A 14,586-nucleotide genomic window follows, 5' to 3' on the forward strand; every position below is an offset into this window, starting at 1 on the left:
CCTGGAGGGTATAGGGTGCTCCTGGAGGGTATAGGGTGCTCCTGGAGGGTATAGGGTGCTCCTGGAGGGTATAGGGTGCTCCTGGAGGGTTTAGGGTGCTCCTGGAGGGTATAGGGTGCTTCTGGAGGGTACAGGGTGCTCTAATTCCTGCCAACTCTGACTCCATCCATGTCCATCTATCTGCATCTGTCTGTCTGTCTGACTTTTTTTCACGAACCAGAGGGATCTCAGTTGGACAGCACAAAGCCTGCCTGGATAGTATGGAGGCTGACTGGCCACAAACAAAGACCACTCTGGAGTGCTGTCTCTTAGGGTCTTGAGGGGCAGAGCATTCTGTTCTCCTGGTCCATAGCCTAGCTTGGGAGCCCTGATGGCCACTTGGGTTGACATGGCCACATGTAGCAATGCTGTTTGGTGCCTTACAGTCTCTGAGTCATGTCTCCAAGTCTCCTCTGTGGGCCCTGGGGACACTGGTAGGGAATTGGGTACACTGCCCACGTAGTTTTGGGACAGACGACCATGTGCCTTTTGTTAATGTCAGTTTTGAACGCCGAAAAAGAAAAACAGAGCTACAGTTAGAATCCCTCAGGATTATAGAAGATATCATGGGGCCGGGGGGGGGGGCAGGAGCACCCTGACATCCCTCCATCTTCTCCACAGTCATCCCTTCAGCTTCTGTTGGGAAAGTACAGAGAGAGAAGGAGAAAGAAAATGGGATATCTGCTGCTAGGTTGGTTCAAATCTCATGATATCAGGGAGCTACGGGAACAAGGAAGGAAGGAAACAGGATTCCACGTTGAAACTCCAGAGGAGGGTGCCATGGGACAAGGGTATTGGATCATCCCTGTTCAGGGTGCTCTCAAGTACAGCCTAATGGCCAGACCTCATTTCAGATAAGCTGAAGAGGTGAGGCCACTTCAAGCTTGGGTACCTGAGTCCTGCTAGGGAGTCAAGCCATAGCACCCTTGCTGTGTATCAGAGAGTGGAAAATGCGTCTTCCTCAGAGTATCTATAGAAGCTGTCCATTAATTGCTGAAACCTAGACACCACTAAGATGTCCTCCACAAGTAAATGATACATGGCGTTATGCTTACAGAATGGATATTATGTAGCAATGAATAGGATATATATATCCTATTCATATATATATGATATGAAGCTACCAGGAGACAGGGGAAGTAAAAAAAGCTGGGCTGGAAATGGCTGGGAATTCCCTATGGGAACTGAAAAAGACACAAGTGTAGAGGTCTGAAAAGCTCCATGGTGACTAAGAAGTTAGGAAAGGGATGGACAACAGGAGACAAGAATTCTGAGGCCTTGAGCCTACATTGATGCTCTAATGGCAGACCACAATCATCATTATAAATCTTCCCAAATCCCTGTAACATATACTACCATATGGAAACCTTAATGGTAACTAGGGATTTATACCTATATTTAATTGTAGTTCAATTGGCAGTGGGGGGTGGTGGCTTAGTGTATATTGCTCTATCAGAGGACCTGAGTCTGTTTCTTGGCATCCCCATGAGGCAGCTCTAGGGGAACCAACACCCTCTTCAGGCATCTGAGGGCCCTGAAGTTGTGTACATACACATAAATAAAATAGATATTAAAGCAGTTTTAGATAAACCTTATTAACTTAGTAGTAGCATATCAGCATTGGCATGTCAACTGTAGTAGACATGTCAGCCAATGAGAGGTCCTGGTAGCGGGAGAGACAAGAGAGAACATGGGAGCTCTGGGATTCTTGATCCATTTCTCTTTAAACTCAAAACTGCTCTAAATAATAGCCTATTCAGTTATAAACTGGACCAACAAAAACACCCATTGGTAATGACAGCACGATGAGAGGCATTCCCCTGTCTTCTAATTGTCTAGTTGCTCTAATGACCTACCTTCAGGCAAAATGTCCCCTTTCCAAGAAGGCTACATCCTGAACAGTTGAGGTGGGCCTTTCCAGACATGCAGAGGCCCTACTGTGCTTCAGGGGAGATCCACAAGCATCTCTTGGTCCATTGGCTCCCTGACTATGAACTCAGAGACAGACTAGCCTTAGCTATGCCTAGATTCCACTTGGCGTCCAACAATGAACAGTGAGCAAGGCTTGGCCACCTCCTGTCAGTCCTGGGCCGTGTTGGAGCCTGCATTTAGTAAGCTGCTGTTGTAGGGGATCCTGGCAACAAGCAATGGCCAGCTCCAGCTGGTGACTCATTTCCATTGGCAGGACCACCTATCCCCACCCTTGATCTTAATCACAGAACATGTCAGAAGAGAGGGAGCAGAGGAAAACCCCAATCTCTAGGAACAGAGGGTTCAGAAAAGGCATCAGAGAGGATGGGGAAATGGGCAGATCTGTGTGCAAGGAGTCTTCCAGAGAAGCCTTGCAGTGTGGAGGCTGACAGGCACAGACAGGCACAGACAGGCATTTTAGCAACCTTGGACACACCGAGATAATCCGGCATCCTGGTCCAGGACCACAGGTCTTGCTCCTGTGGCTTCTCCTACCACACAGTGGCAGATGCTAGAAACATTCCTTCTCAGGACCTGGCCAATGCTTTTATACTGGTTGTCATCGCACCATGACAGGGAACAGTAGCTAGTTAACCTCTTGGTCTTCCAGGTATACATGAGAGGGGCTCCTGAGTGGGCATCCAACACAGCCTTCATAATAATATGAATCATAGCCATGGAGACTTTTGCTACCTTCTCTGCCTCTGAGATCCCCAGGGACACCCAGGCCAGGTTCCCTCTGGAAGAAGATACCAACTCAAAGGCCTCTTGGAAGCTCACCCAGAGTATCATTCTGCTTGGTGGCAACCTCGGCACCACCAGGGGCTGGCTCCTGAGACTCAGATGGGAGGACACAGCAAGTAAGTTCAGTCAGCAGCAAACCCACAGACCCAAAGACTGCACTCTGCTCTATGTGTCCCTATGCTAAAGACACTGGCTCTGAAGCATCCTCTAGGTCCATGGGGACCAGTGCAGGTCTCCAGTTCCTTCCATCTCCTGTGACATTTTCACATGGAGAGAACTGGACAGACAACTGTCTCCACTGATGGAGTGCTACATGTCTTCAAGAGAAAGGAGTCATCTTCTCTAGAAATGGTAGAGTCCAGAGTTCCTTCTGGTAAGAAGTCATTGGAGCTCTCTTACTGATACCTCTGGAAGACTCGAGTTCTTATCAATCCAGTCTTCATATGCAGCATCCCTGCCCCTTTCTGCTCTGGCTTTGAGGACAGCAAGTGCCTGAGACTATCATGAATGTAACAGGCCAGGCCACCCCCTCACAGGCTCCGTGCCCCGTTGGGATGTCAGTCCTGTGTGCTCAGGAGTTCCTCTATATGGCTCACAACCTTTTAAAGAATCCAAGTACTGTTTTAAAACATCCTAACAAGGCAGGTGTCATACTTTTGTCAACTTGTCACAAATCTAGATCTCCAGTAAGAGGTAATTTTTTTTTTTTCCGAGACAGGGTTTCTCTGTGTAGCCCTGGCTGTCCTGGAACTCAATCTGTAGACCAAGCTGGCCTCGAACTCATTGAGATCCACTTGCCTTTGCCTCCTGAGTGCTGAGATTAAAGTCCTTGTGGCTACTACCACCCGGCTAAGAGGTAATCTTAATTAAGGAATTGTCTCCATCAGATTGGCCCGAGGAATGGCTGGGGGGAATTTTCTTGATTACTGATTGATGTGGGAAAACCCAGATGACTGTGAGCTATACCATTCCTGGGCAGGTGGGCCTGGGCGATATGAGAAAGGTATCTGAACAAGCCTTGAGGAATAAGCTTGGTTTCTGTCTTGAGTTCCTGCCTTGCTTTCTCTCAGTGATAGACTGTGATCAGGAATTGTAGGGGAAATGCATTCTTTCCTCTGTTGCGGGAGATATTAAAAAAATAAACCTATGATGTTCCCACACCAACTCAGGACTACTCTCAGCCCACTACTCTCTGGTAGGGCAGGAGCTTCTGAGCTGATTCCACCGGGCTGTTTCACAGCTTGCTCCCATAGCGACAGGTTGCTGTGTTTCCAGCTCCGGTTTGCTCTTCCCTGGATCTGCTAGTTCCTTTAAAGCTATAACCACTTGGTTGATGGCGGACCCACCTTCCACTAGCCCAGTAAATCAAAACTCTAGATGCTTAAAGTTAACCAAATAGATTTATATATCAGCAAATACTCAATACACAAGATGCCTACATAATTAGAATTGTTATCCCAATTATCTAACTTTGATATGAATAACTACCTTTGATTGCTAGAAACACGAGGGTCTCGCCTCTCTCCTCCCTTTCCTCCTCTCTCCCTGCATTTTTCTCTCCTCCCAACTCCTAGATCTGCTTCCCGTTTCCCTGTCTAATGACAGGGCTCTGCTGCAAATACATTGGGCAGGAAATTTCTGCCACATTCCTCCCTAAGTTTGATTTGGTCAGCATTTAATCACAGCAACCAAGAAACAAACAAGAAATGCATGAAGGATGAGAAGCATAAGTAAGAATACTTCCAGGCCTAGGAAATACATCTTTTTTCCCATTCTAAGAAAAATGGACCAACATCTCAAGCAATGATACACATAGGTTACATTCGTAGAGATACTTCCATGCTGGATCCCCAGCAGGCATTACTAATCGATCACAGAATTCCCATTGAATTCAACCACAGCTCCCAGAGCCTTCTAAGTAGTCATTTCCAAAAGATCATAGTTGGCCTAGAAGACGAAACTGTTTCTTGGGTGTGTTAAGGCGATAGATATCTGCTGCTATGCTGGTATGGGAATCAGAGATGGAGGGAGAAGGAAAGAGGAAGATGGAGAAAGCCTCTGGGGGTAAATGCTGGCCGATTGTGCAGGATTACCATGAAAGTTGAGCATAGAAACAGAAGGAAAGTCACCTGTCCCTCTTATCCTCAGATAGACTGGGACACCCTGATATCTGTCAATATAACGGCAAACTGAAAGAGGATTCTTCTAACCCCGCCCCAACACAGGGTGGGGCCAAATATCGATAGTGATTCATGCAGATTTCCTCATCTCCCCAAAGCAAAGAATTTTATATAGAATGAGATTTTCAGAAAAACTCCTGACATCTCTGAAAATAGCTCCTCAGGTGATAATCAGCAGAGGTGAACAGCATCTGAAATATTCATGCACAGAACTGAAACAGCCACGAGTGACGTGAGCAGCAGCCTTGCTCCGTGCTTTCAGATGGTCTTTTTGGAATCTATGCATGCTTTTCCACAAAAAAGCAAATGACCTTATCTTCAAGGCCATTTGTCCACTTTTGGTCTGTTATCAGCTGAGTCAGAGGTCAATATGGCCCCAGAAAACATTTTTGGCTAGGCTACTCCCAGCCCGTGTGTGTGTGTGTGTGTGTGTGTGTGTGTGTGTGTGTGTGTGTGTGTGTGATTGGTAACTCCATAGACGAGTGCCAGTTTGGTCAAGATGGGATGGACTGCCATTTAGACACCAGGACCAGTGACATGCACAAGCCATGCCTCCTTGTGTAAGGAAGTACACACAAGGGAAGACGTACATCATATCATATATGTGGGATGAGAAATGCGCTTCCACATGACTGCAATCCAGTTCTCAAGGCTGAGGGTCAGATAAACAGTCTCTCCTTGGATAGTCCGTCTTTCTCCTTGGCCTACAGACTATGTCTGGCTGCAGGCTGCTCTCTGGCCTCGTGGGCATTCTCCACAGAGGACAGGAGGCAGCAGAGAAGCTGTGTTCTTGGTCTTTCAAGCATCTCAGCTATGAAGCTGGTGGCTTTCCTCCCTGTTGGAAATGAGTTTTGTTTTGTCCTGCCTTCTTCCTGTCTTAGCAGTTTGCCAGCCCTGTGCTGTTTGGGTTCAAAAGTACAGGCTGAAATGACAGAAGTCTTCAACTAATGGGAGTTATTCTATTCCCTAGAGTCAAGCCTCTTCCTCCCTCCAGGAAGAAGATGTATCAATCAGGCCAGGAAGAAGTGACAGGGAGTGGGTCATAGAGAAATTCATAGACCCTAATAAATGTTGGCAGAGTCATGAGGCAAACCTGCAGAGATGGAGGAGTGGGGCCAACCCTTGTTCTGGCAGAGCGGCATCTTAGAAGGAGCTGTTCTCTGTGTGCACAGCCTCCAGAGGCTGGTGTCCTCTTCTGACAATGGCTCCTCTTTCCCCACTGGACCAGCAGAGTGGCCTCTGTCCACAGCCACCAGCAAGCCAATGTCTTACCTCTGCAGTAGACATAGTCTACCTTAAGCAAATTTATATCTTAAAGAGAGATTGTTCTGGAAAACGGCTCTCTGGTAAGGTCCTTTAAATATGATTTAGACCTTTTCTTTTATGAGATGGAAGGTCTTACTATGTAGCCCAGGTTAGCCTTAAACTGATAGTGCTCCCATCTTGGCCTCCTCAGAATTGTAAAATGTATAAGATTCGAATCTTAAAGGTTTACTTATTTATTTAACATGTATGTGTATGTCCAAGTGCATGTATGTATATAATTACTGGCAAGTTTTTATTATTTTCCTATAGATAAATCTCTAGAATTGGATTACTAGGCTCAAAGATCAATTCTTTTTTTTTTTTTAAGATCAATTCTTTAAAAAAGGATTTGTTTTTGATTATTTTAAAATTTGGTGTGTGTATCTGTGTATTGGTATGTACATGTGAGTGCACTGCCTGTGGGAGCCAAAAGAGGGCGTCAGATCCCCTGCAAATGGAGTACAGGGCTTTGTAAGCCCTGCTGTGGGTGCCTAGAAACCTGAACATCCACACCAGCTGTTAACTGGTGAGCCATCTCTCCTGTCCCAAGAATCAGATTTGTTTAAAACCTATTTTTTTCAGACACTCAACTCACTCATTGTGAAGAGGTCCACAATGATTTGTCCATGTGAACTCTCCATGATTTGCCGGTGTTTGCTTAAAAGAAAAAAAAAGAAAAGAAAAGAAAACAAAAACAAAGACAGGAAAATCAAAGACCAAAACAAAAAACCCATATGCGGCACTGACCTGAATCAGGTACTACATTGTCTGTCTATTCTGATATGTAAAGCATGCTCCCCCCAAAAGAAAAAAAAAGAGAAAAAGAAAAAAGGCCCCAGCTGGACTAGGCTCCCATGCAGGCGCGAGCAGCACATGTTCCTTTGTTTTTATCTGCTGCTCAAGTCTACAGCAGTGCCTGTGCTTTTGCTGGGTGCATGGCGTCACTGGGGTTGGGGGTGAAGAGTCTGAAAGAAAGGCAGCCATTAGCAAACCTGCTAATACAGGGTCTATCTTTAGTTGGATGTGAAGAACTACAAGTGTTCATGTGAAGGCGTTAAAGACGCTTCTGGCTTCTGCTATGATTGTCTAAAGGTGTAGGGGTTGGGCGAGGAGACCGGTAGGGGCTGTCGGGGGTTTGGGGGGTGGGGTGGTGGCAGCAGATTGTGTAAGCTGATGAAAAAGAACATCCCTCCAAGCAAACATCTTTTGAAAAATTCAGGGTAGAACAATAAACAGGATCCTACTAATAAATTTACTGTATGTTTCCTCTGCACAATACACACTGCAAATGGCAACTCAGGTGAGCACATGTCACCTGAGCTTGAACTCCACACGGAAGGAGAGAGCCTCTGCTGTGCTTGTGTATAGTATTCACCGCCACCGCCACCGCCGCCACTATCCTTTGTAGTAGCATGGTGAGCTGCAGGGATGATCTGTATAGGTACAAACGCAGGGAATGGCCAACAACACAGATCAAAGCCAGCCGAACAATGGCCTCTAACACACGATCAACACCTTACATAAGACCAAGGGGTTGGTCCCCACAGGCCCCATGGCAGCTCCTCAGCCCCCACAGCCTTCAGTGCACTCCAAGGCAAAGCCTCAGCCTTCATAGCCTTCAGTGTCTAGCGGCTCAGGCTGCATGGCCCTCTGTAACTTGAAGCAGACAACCGGAAACAGTGGGTAGGGGATAGGACAGCACATAATGGTTCTTGATCCATATCCTGATTCTGGAATTTGCTGGTTACAGTAGCTTGAGAAAATTTCCTATTTTGTGTGTGTGTGTGTGTGTGTGTGTGTGTGTGTGTGTGTGTGTATGTGTGTGTGTGTGTGTGTATGTGTGTGTGTATGTGTGTGTGTATGTGTATGTATGTGTGTGTATGTGTCTGTGTGTGTGTATGTGTATAGGTGTGTGTATGTCTGTGTGTGCCTCAGTTTCCTCATCTATGGAATTGAGAGAACTTCCATGTCTCACAGAACTGCTACGTGGGGCCAGTGGGTTTTGTATAACAGGTAAAGCACTGAGGACTTAATGAATGCCAACCTCCTTCTAAGGGCAGTCTTCTCTGTGCTTTTACAACACTTCCCTGGGCCCAATTCTATACTTTATGTGCTTTTGTAAAAGCCCCAGTGTCCACTTATGCCACTTTTTGCAAGAAACTTCATGACTGGGAGCCAGGGCTAGGTCATCATTCTCTTTGCATATCGCCCAGCACAGCCCAATACATAGTTATCTGCCAACTGCAGTGATAACCCGGGAGATGCCCCTCTTGCTTTATGCTGACTGACTTTATGTTTGTGATCATGCCACTGGCTCTATAATACACGGTGGATGAAATAGCTATGTTGGGTAAATTAAGTACCAGATGGCACATTAGCATTGGGCCCCAGGAATCACAGAGGTAGCTTGATTGCACAGATACATCCTACCTGGGATGGGGGCCGTGAGAGCTCATGGCTTCCCTTTAATCCGAAGTCCAGAAAATCCAATTTAGTTGAAAGGGCTGTTTTGTTTATTTCCCCTCGTTGCACACTATGGGAAAGAGGCCTTTCACAGGAAACCAAGCTCACGTTACAAACTGAGTGGATGTTGTTTTCCGAAGGGTGCGTCTCTCAGCTTTCAAGTGGCCCACTCGGGCAGAACTGATCCGTTATCCCACCTTAACCTGAATAAAGCCTCAGTCCAGGAAGCTGGAATAAAACCTTTTACCCTTTTTTTTTCCTTTCCTGCATCACAAAGAACATAAAAATATAATAGAGGAGGGAGCTGGACTCACTGCAACTCCCCCCACAGGTGACCGTGGAGACCTGCATCATGGGTAGGACGCAGTACCGATAAACCCTGAAGCAGCTCCTCAAGCATTCCAAGGATGAAATGTGTGCCTAACAGCAGTGTCAGAGTCCATGTACCAAAAATTAGTGGATTGAGAGGAAGGAGGAGTCACTGTGGCGGTTGGACACTTTGAAGATCCTAGACCAGAAACCAACAAAGACAGTGTTGATCTAAAAATATTACCAGTCAGGCTGGAGATGTAGTTCTGTTGACAGAGCGCTTGCCTAACACGGGTGAATCCTTGACTTTGTTCCCAGTTCTGAATAAACCTGTTGTGGTGGTGCACGCTGTAATCACTGTATTTGAGAGGGGGATGGGGGCAGGAGGATCAGAAGTTCAAGGCCAGCCTCAGCTACATAACAAATTCAATGCTAGCCTGGGCTACATGAGACATTGTCTCAAAAAAAATTTACCATCAATCAATTGCTATAACAAACGTCTAGAGATGACTCTAAAAACAAGAGTCAAATATTTCTCAAGCCCATGTGGCACACCCGCCAGGATGGACCACATTCTGAGGCATTAGATACAACCAACGGAAAGCAATGGAGATCATACAGTGGATGCTTTTACATCACAACCCAGTGAAATAAGAAATCAACATGAGACAAATGACCACGGGCTGGAGACATGGCTCAGTGGTTAGGAGTGCTTGTGCTCTTGCAGAGGACCTGAGTTCAGTTCCCATCGCCTGTAACTTTAGCCCCAGAAGATCCTACACCTCTGGGCTCTGAGGGCAGTGCCCTCGAGGGCACATAACACCCCCTCATATACATATAATTAAAAAAATGATAACAGTGTTTGAGGAATAGCTAGAAATCCCCAAGTCCTGGTGATTGGACGACATGTTCCTAAACAAAGCATGGGTCAAAGCAGCACCGCGGAGAGGAGCAGCACCGCGGAAGAGGAGCAGCACCGCGGAGAGGAGCAGCACCGCGGAGAGGAGCTAAGCATGTTTTGAAGCAAGTGAAGATTCACCTGACTGAAGCTTGTAGGATGCAGCGAGTGCAGTACTCAGAGGGAAAGCTGTAGTGCCGGCTGCAGAGCCCACACAGGAGGATGTAGAGCAGCCACTGCAGGCTTTCATCTCATGAGGTGAGGGAAGGGAAGAGGAGAGGGGACGGGAGGGAGAGAGTGAGGGAGAGGAGGAGGGCGAGGGAGAGGAAAGGGAGAGAGGCAAAATCCCAACTGAACAGAAGAATCATAACTTTGTTTTGGTTAGTGTTTCCCTCTAGGTGTCTGAAAGTTAGTCATTTGTATAGGATGAGATGTTAATTTCCGCCAACACCCCCCAAATTGCAAAGGGTCGAGGCCCATGTCTATCTCCTGAGTCCTGAAACCAACCTGGCTGGGGCAGGAGATGACAGTTTTTCTGAAGTTTTGTTTTAACCTAAAAACCAATTTTAGTGTTTTCAGTCTTGCTTCCCCTCACTAATGGATCTTAACACAGAAAACAGTGTCATGACTGAAGCTGCCCAAGTTGCCTTTGAATGCCCAATTTAATCCATGTTCCAGCAAGATGTACCAGGTTGGCCTCGGGACCCAAGTATGCCAGAACAGATGCCACATGCTCTTAGCTGAAGGGAAAATGGGAAGGAAGACAGTTTCAGTTCCCAGAATGTCCCACAGAGTATGGCAGGCCTGCCACATGTCCTCCAATTCCCAGAAAGCCCAACACTGGCAAAAGCTAGCAAGGATGTAACCAGGTTCCCTTGGTCTTTTGGGGCAATGAGACGTAGTGTCCACCAGACTCTAGCTAAACAGTAGGGTGAAGGGAGCCTCCCCTCTCCAGGAGAAGTATGGGAAGCACCCCTGCAGCACCACAGATGTGGCAGAAGATGGAACTCTTATCACAAGGGTGAGCAGGGGAGGGCATCCTCTGGGATACACGGTTACCTTCCAGTTCCCAGTCATGCCCCAGTTCCTGGGAGCAATCATACATTCTTGTCCCTACAAGGGTGGTGCATTATAGCCCCAATCCTGAGAATTGTGGGGCAGAACAAACACCGCAGACAGACCCACATCTCTTACGAATGAATCGGCAAAATGGAATTTGAAACCAATAAAGGCAGAAGAAATTATCCAGTAGCCAACGAACAGCAGAGGCATTATTTGACAAAAATGAAAAACATTCGACTTTGACCTCAAACCCAAACACATTTTCCAAAAGAATGAAGATTCAGACCAGCAAATGAAAAAGCCCAAGAGAAAATGACACACGGAATTGCTGTAGAAAACCTCTTTTTATCCTCAGCTCTAGGCTTTACCACAGCAGAAAGCATCCAGGAATTACAAGCAGATTCCAAACCTTCATAAACCAAAACAAAGATGACACCACAAATTCATAAGCCTAAATACAACACACACACATCTAAAAGGCAAGATGGAAAAAACACTTAATGGAGAGTGTAGAAAACTGTTTATGGGTCAATAAGAAAATAACCAACCCCAACATAGACACAAGAAAATCAGCTCAGCCATGCTGAAATCCCGTGAGAGATGAACGAAAACAGTCACATTTCACGTGGCTTAGAAATGATGGTAATCACCACAGACAACTCTACAGAGAAGCAGGCATTCACACACAGGTGATGGAAAAGCAAGAGTGTCCAGCTTTTCTGGAAGCCAGGTTGTCAGATCACATTAAGAGGAATGATTGTGAATCTTGGAGGCTGGAGAGAGGGCTGAGTAGTTACACACATTTTGCTGATCTTGCAGAGGACCTGGGTTGGGTTCCAAGTGTCTATCTTGAGTGGCTCAGAACTTTCAGGTCTGCATATTTAAAAGCTTCAAAAATCGCCATGTCCATCAGTAAGGGGCAGGTAATGAAATGACTGATGTGACAGAACACCTAATAGCCATCAGAGGGATGTATAGCTGTATCTGTACATGTGCAAAAGTATTGTCCTTGTGTACTGTGAGTGACAGATTTTAAAACAGAATCTCCCAGGTACCATTTTTGATGGAAAACAAGTAAATTTACAAATATCTATATTCAGGTCTAGGAAAAAGGGCAGGTAGTAAAATGCAGTAAGATGAGGGTCTCTGGAGAGTCGTGTTGGAGTGTTTTTAGATTCCCTTGTTTATGGATTCCTGTTTCTGTTTCCTTTTGGAAAAAGACTCAGCAGGACTTAATGAGGATGGCAGAGGAGAGGTCCTGGCCAGCCCACCTGGGAGGTGACAGTCACAGTGACATTGAGCACCTGGAAGTGGCCTATACCTTAGCTAGCACCAGGGATTAAGGGACTTCCTTTAGAGGGCAGGGAAGTGGAGGTTGAGGCTGAGAGTCCGAATCCAGGCAGAGTCTTCATCTGGAAGATCTATGAGTTGACCTCACATCCCTGAAAAAATGATCAGGCTCCAGGCTGGCTTTCATCCTAATGTAGGGACCCATGACTCATCCCACAACCTTAATTATAACACCCAGGTCTGCAATGTGTCTAAAACATCTGTCATTGTTTAAATCTGCTGCAAGGATAAATACAGCTCACAAACAGGCCTGAGGACACCTACCTACAGTGCAAAACCAGTAGGTCAGAAACCCATGCCAGCAAGAAGGGTTCAAACCTCAATTTTGGTGGCAGGTCAGTGGACAGGTCCTGTTCTGCTATCACACAGAGCCAGCTCCTTGGCTCTTTCTTTAAAGCCAACCAAAGTCTCCTAAGTCTGTGTGTTTCTTGTCAGTTGTCAAGGCCCAGCAGTGGGAAGGGAGCTGTGTACCATGGCCAGCCTCTCATTCATCATTGGTGGCAGGTCCTGTGTCACTGTGCCCTGAATCCCATGTAGCCAGCTAATCCTCAGAACCTCTCATGAGTACAGTAATGACACAGAAAATGCTTTAGCTTGGGAACAATGACTAATGGCTGGTGAAGACATGGCTGCCCTCTTGGTGCCCAGAGAATTGCTGAGTTACCTCATTCAAACTCAAATGAAAGGCCCTGAAGAACCCAAGCTGAAGACAGGCTCTCACTTCAAGGGCCAAATATTTGTGCCTGGAAGTACTGATCACAAAAATTAAGAGAAATTAAGCAAATAAACAAAACCAGCAATAACCCTACACCCTACCCCTGGCTATGCTATGGTGGCATCTAATAGACACAGCAGCATTGAGAGAACACTAAGCTTTTTAAGGCTTAAGGTAGGACTGAGGCAATGGCTTAGTTGGCAAAGGGCCTGCCTTGCAAGTATGAAGATGTGGGTTCAATCCAGAACCCCCATGTAAAAACAGCCAGTCATGGTAATGCATACCTGTAAGGGGGAGGTAGAAGCAGGAGGATTCCTGGGACTTACTGGTTAGCCAGCCCAGCCTGATCAGTGAGCATCAGGACAGTGAGAGAAACCCTGTCTCAAAATACAAGGTGAGGGCTAGAGGGATGGCTCAGGAATGGAGAGCATTCACTGTCTTCCAGAGGATCCAGGTTAAGTTTCCTGCACCAAAATGGCAGGCAGCTCATGTGCATCTGGTAACTTTAGTTCCAGGGGGATATGAGACCCGTTTCTGGTCTTGAAAGGCACTGCACACATGTAGCACACATACATAAAAGCAGGCACATACTCGTACACATAAAATAAAATTTAAAATAATTTGAAAGAATTCAAGGTAGATTGGCTCCTAAGAAATGACACCAAAGGTGACCTCTGACCTCCACATGTAACAGCGCATAGACACACAGGCTTAAAGCATGCATGCGTTATTTTCTTCTTTTTTTTTCCATTTTATTTTATTTTATTTTATTTTATTTTATTTTATTTTATTTTATTTTATTTTATTTTTTCGAGACAGGGTTTCTCTGTATAGCCCTGGCTGTTCTGGAACTCAACTCTGTAGACCAGGCTGGCCTCGAACTCAGAAATCTGCCTGCCTCTGCCTCCCAAGTGCTGGGATTAAAAGTGTGCACCACCACCACCCGGCATGCATGCATTATTTATCAGACCCTGCTGGAAATCATTTTGCCAGGCACCCTTTAAATCAGAGGTAGTAGACTGATAACTCCATTAAGTGCTTTGTATAAACAGCACGGTTGTTTACCTGGACTTATGGGAACAGCATCAACTATGAAAAATTCCCTTGGATTTTATTTAATGATTTAAAAGACATTTCCTCCCCCAACATCATCAAGAGAAACAATTTTTAAAATCTTTTTTATTCAGGGGCCCTGGTGTTCACTTTGTTTTACTTTGTTAAAGGGCAGTTTCTAAGGAAACTGTTAAAATAAAAGGTCTATTTGTAAATTTATCCTAAAGTTTTAGAAACTCAAATTGAATAGAGTCTAAACAACAGTTATAATTATCAAAACTGGCTTAAGAAATAGCGTTTTAGTGATCTATCACTGTGGAGAGACACCATGACTAAGGCAACTCTTGTAACACAGAAAGCATTTAATTGGGGAATGGTGGGAGAACAGTAATACTCATGGTGTCAGAGCAGTAGCTGAAAGCTATATCCTGCTCCACTCCACAGGCAGAGAAAGAGAGAGAGAGAGAGAGAGAGAGAGAGAGAGAGAGAGAGAGAGA

General features: G+C 45.8%; 1 protein-coding gene across 1 annotated transcript in view; it reads right to left on the reverse strand.

Annotated features, from left to right (window-relative positions):
- Tgfa (transforming growth factor alpha) overlaps positions 1–14,586 on the reverse strand; it is an 86,385-nt gene that overhangs the window by 58,788 nt on the left and 13,011 nt on the right.

The sequence above is a fragment of the Grammomys surdaster genome, unplaced genomic scaffold (genome assembly GCF_004785775.1).
Source record: "Grammomys surdaster isolate TR1022 unplaced genomic scaffold, NIH_TR_1.0 133, whole genome shotgun sequence".
NCBI lineage: Eukaryota > Metazoa > Chordata > Mammalia > Rodentia > Muridae > Grammomys > Grammomys surdaster.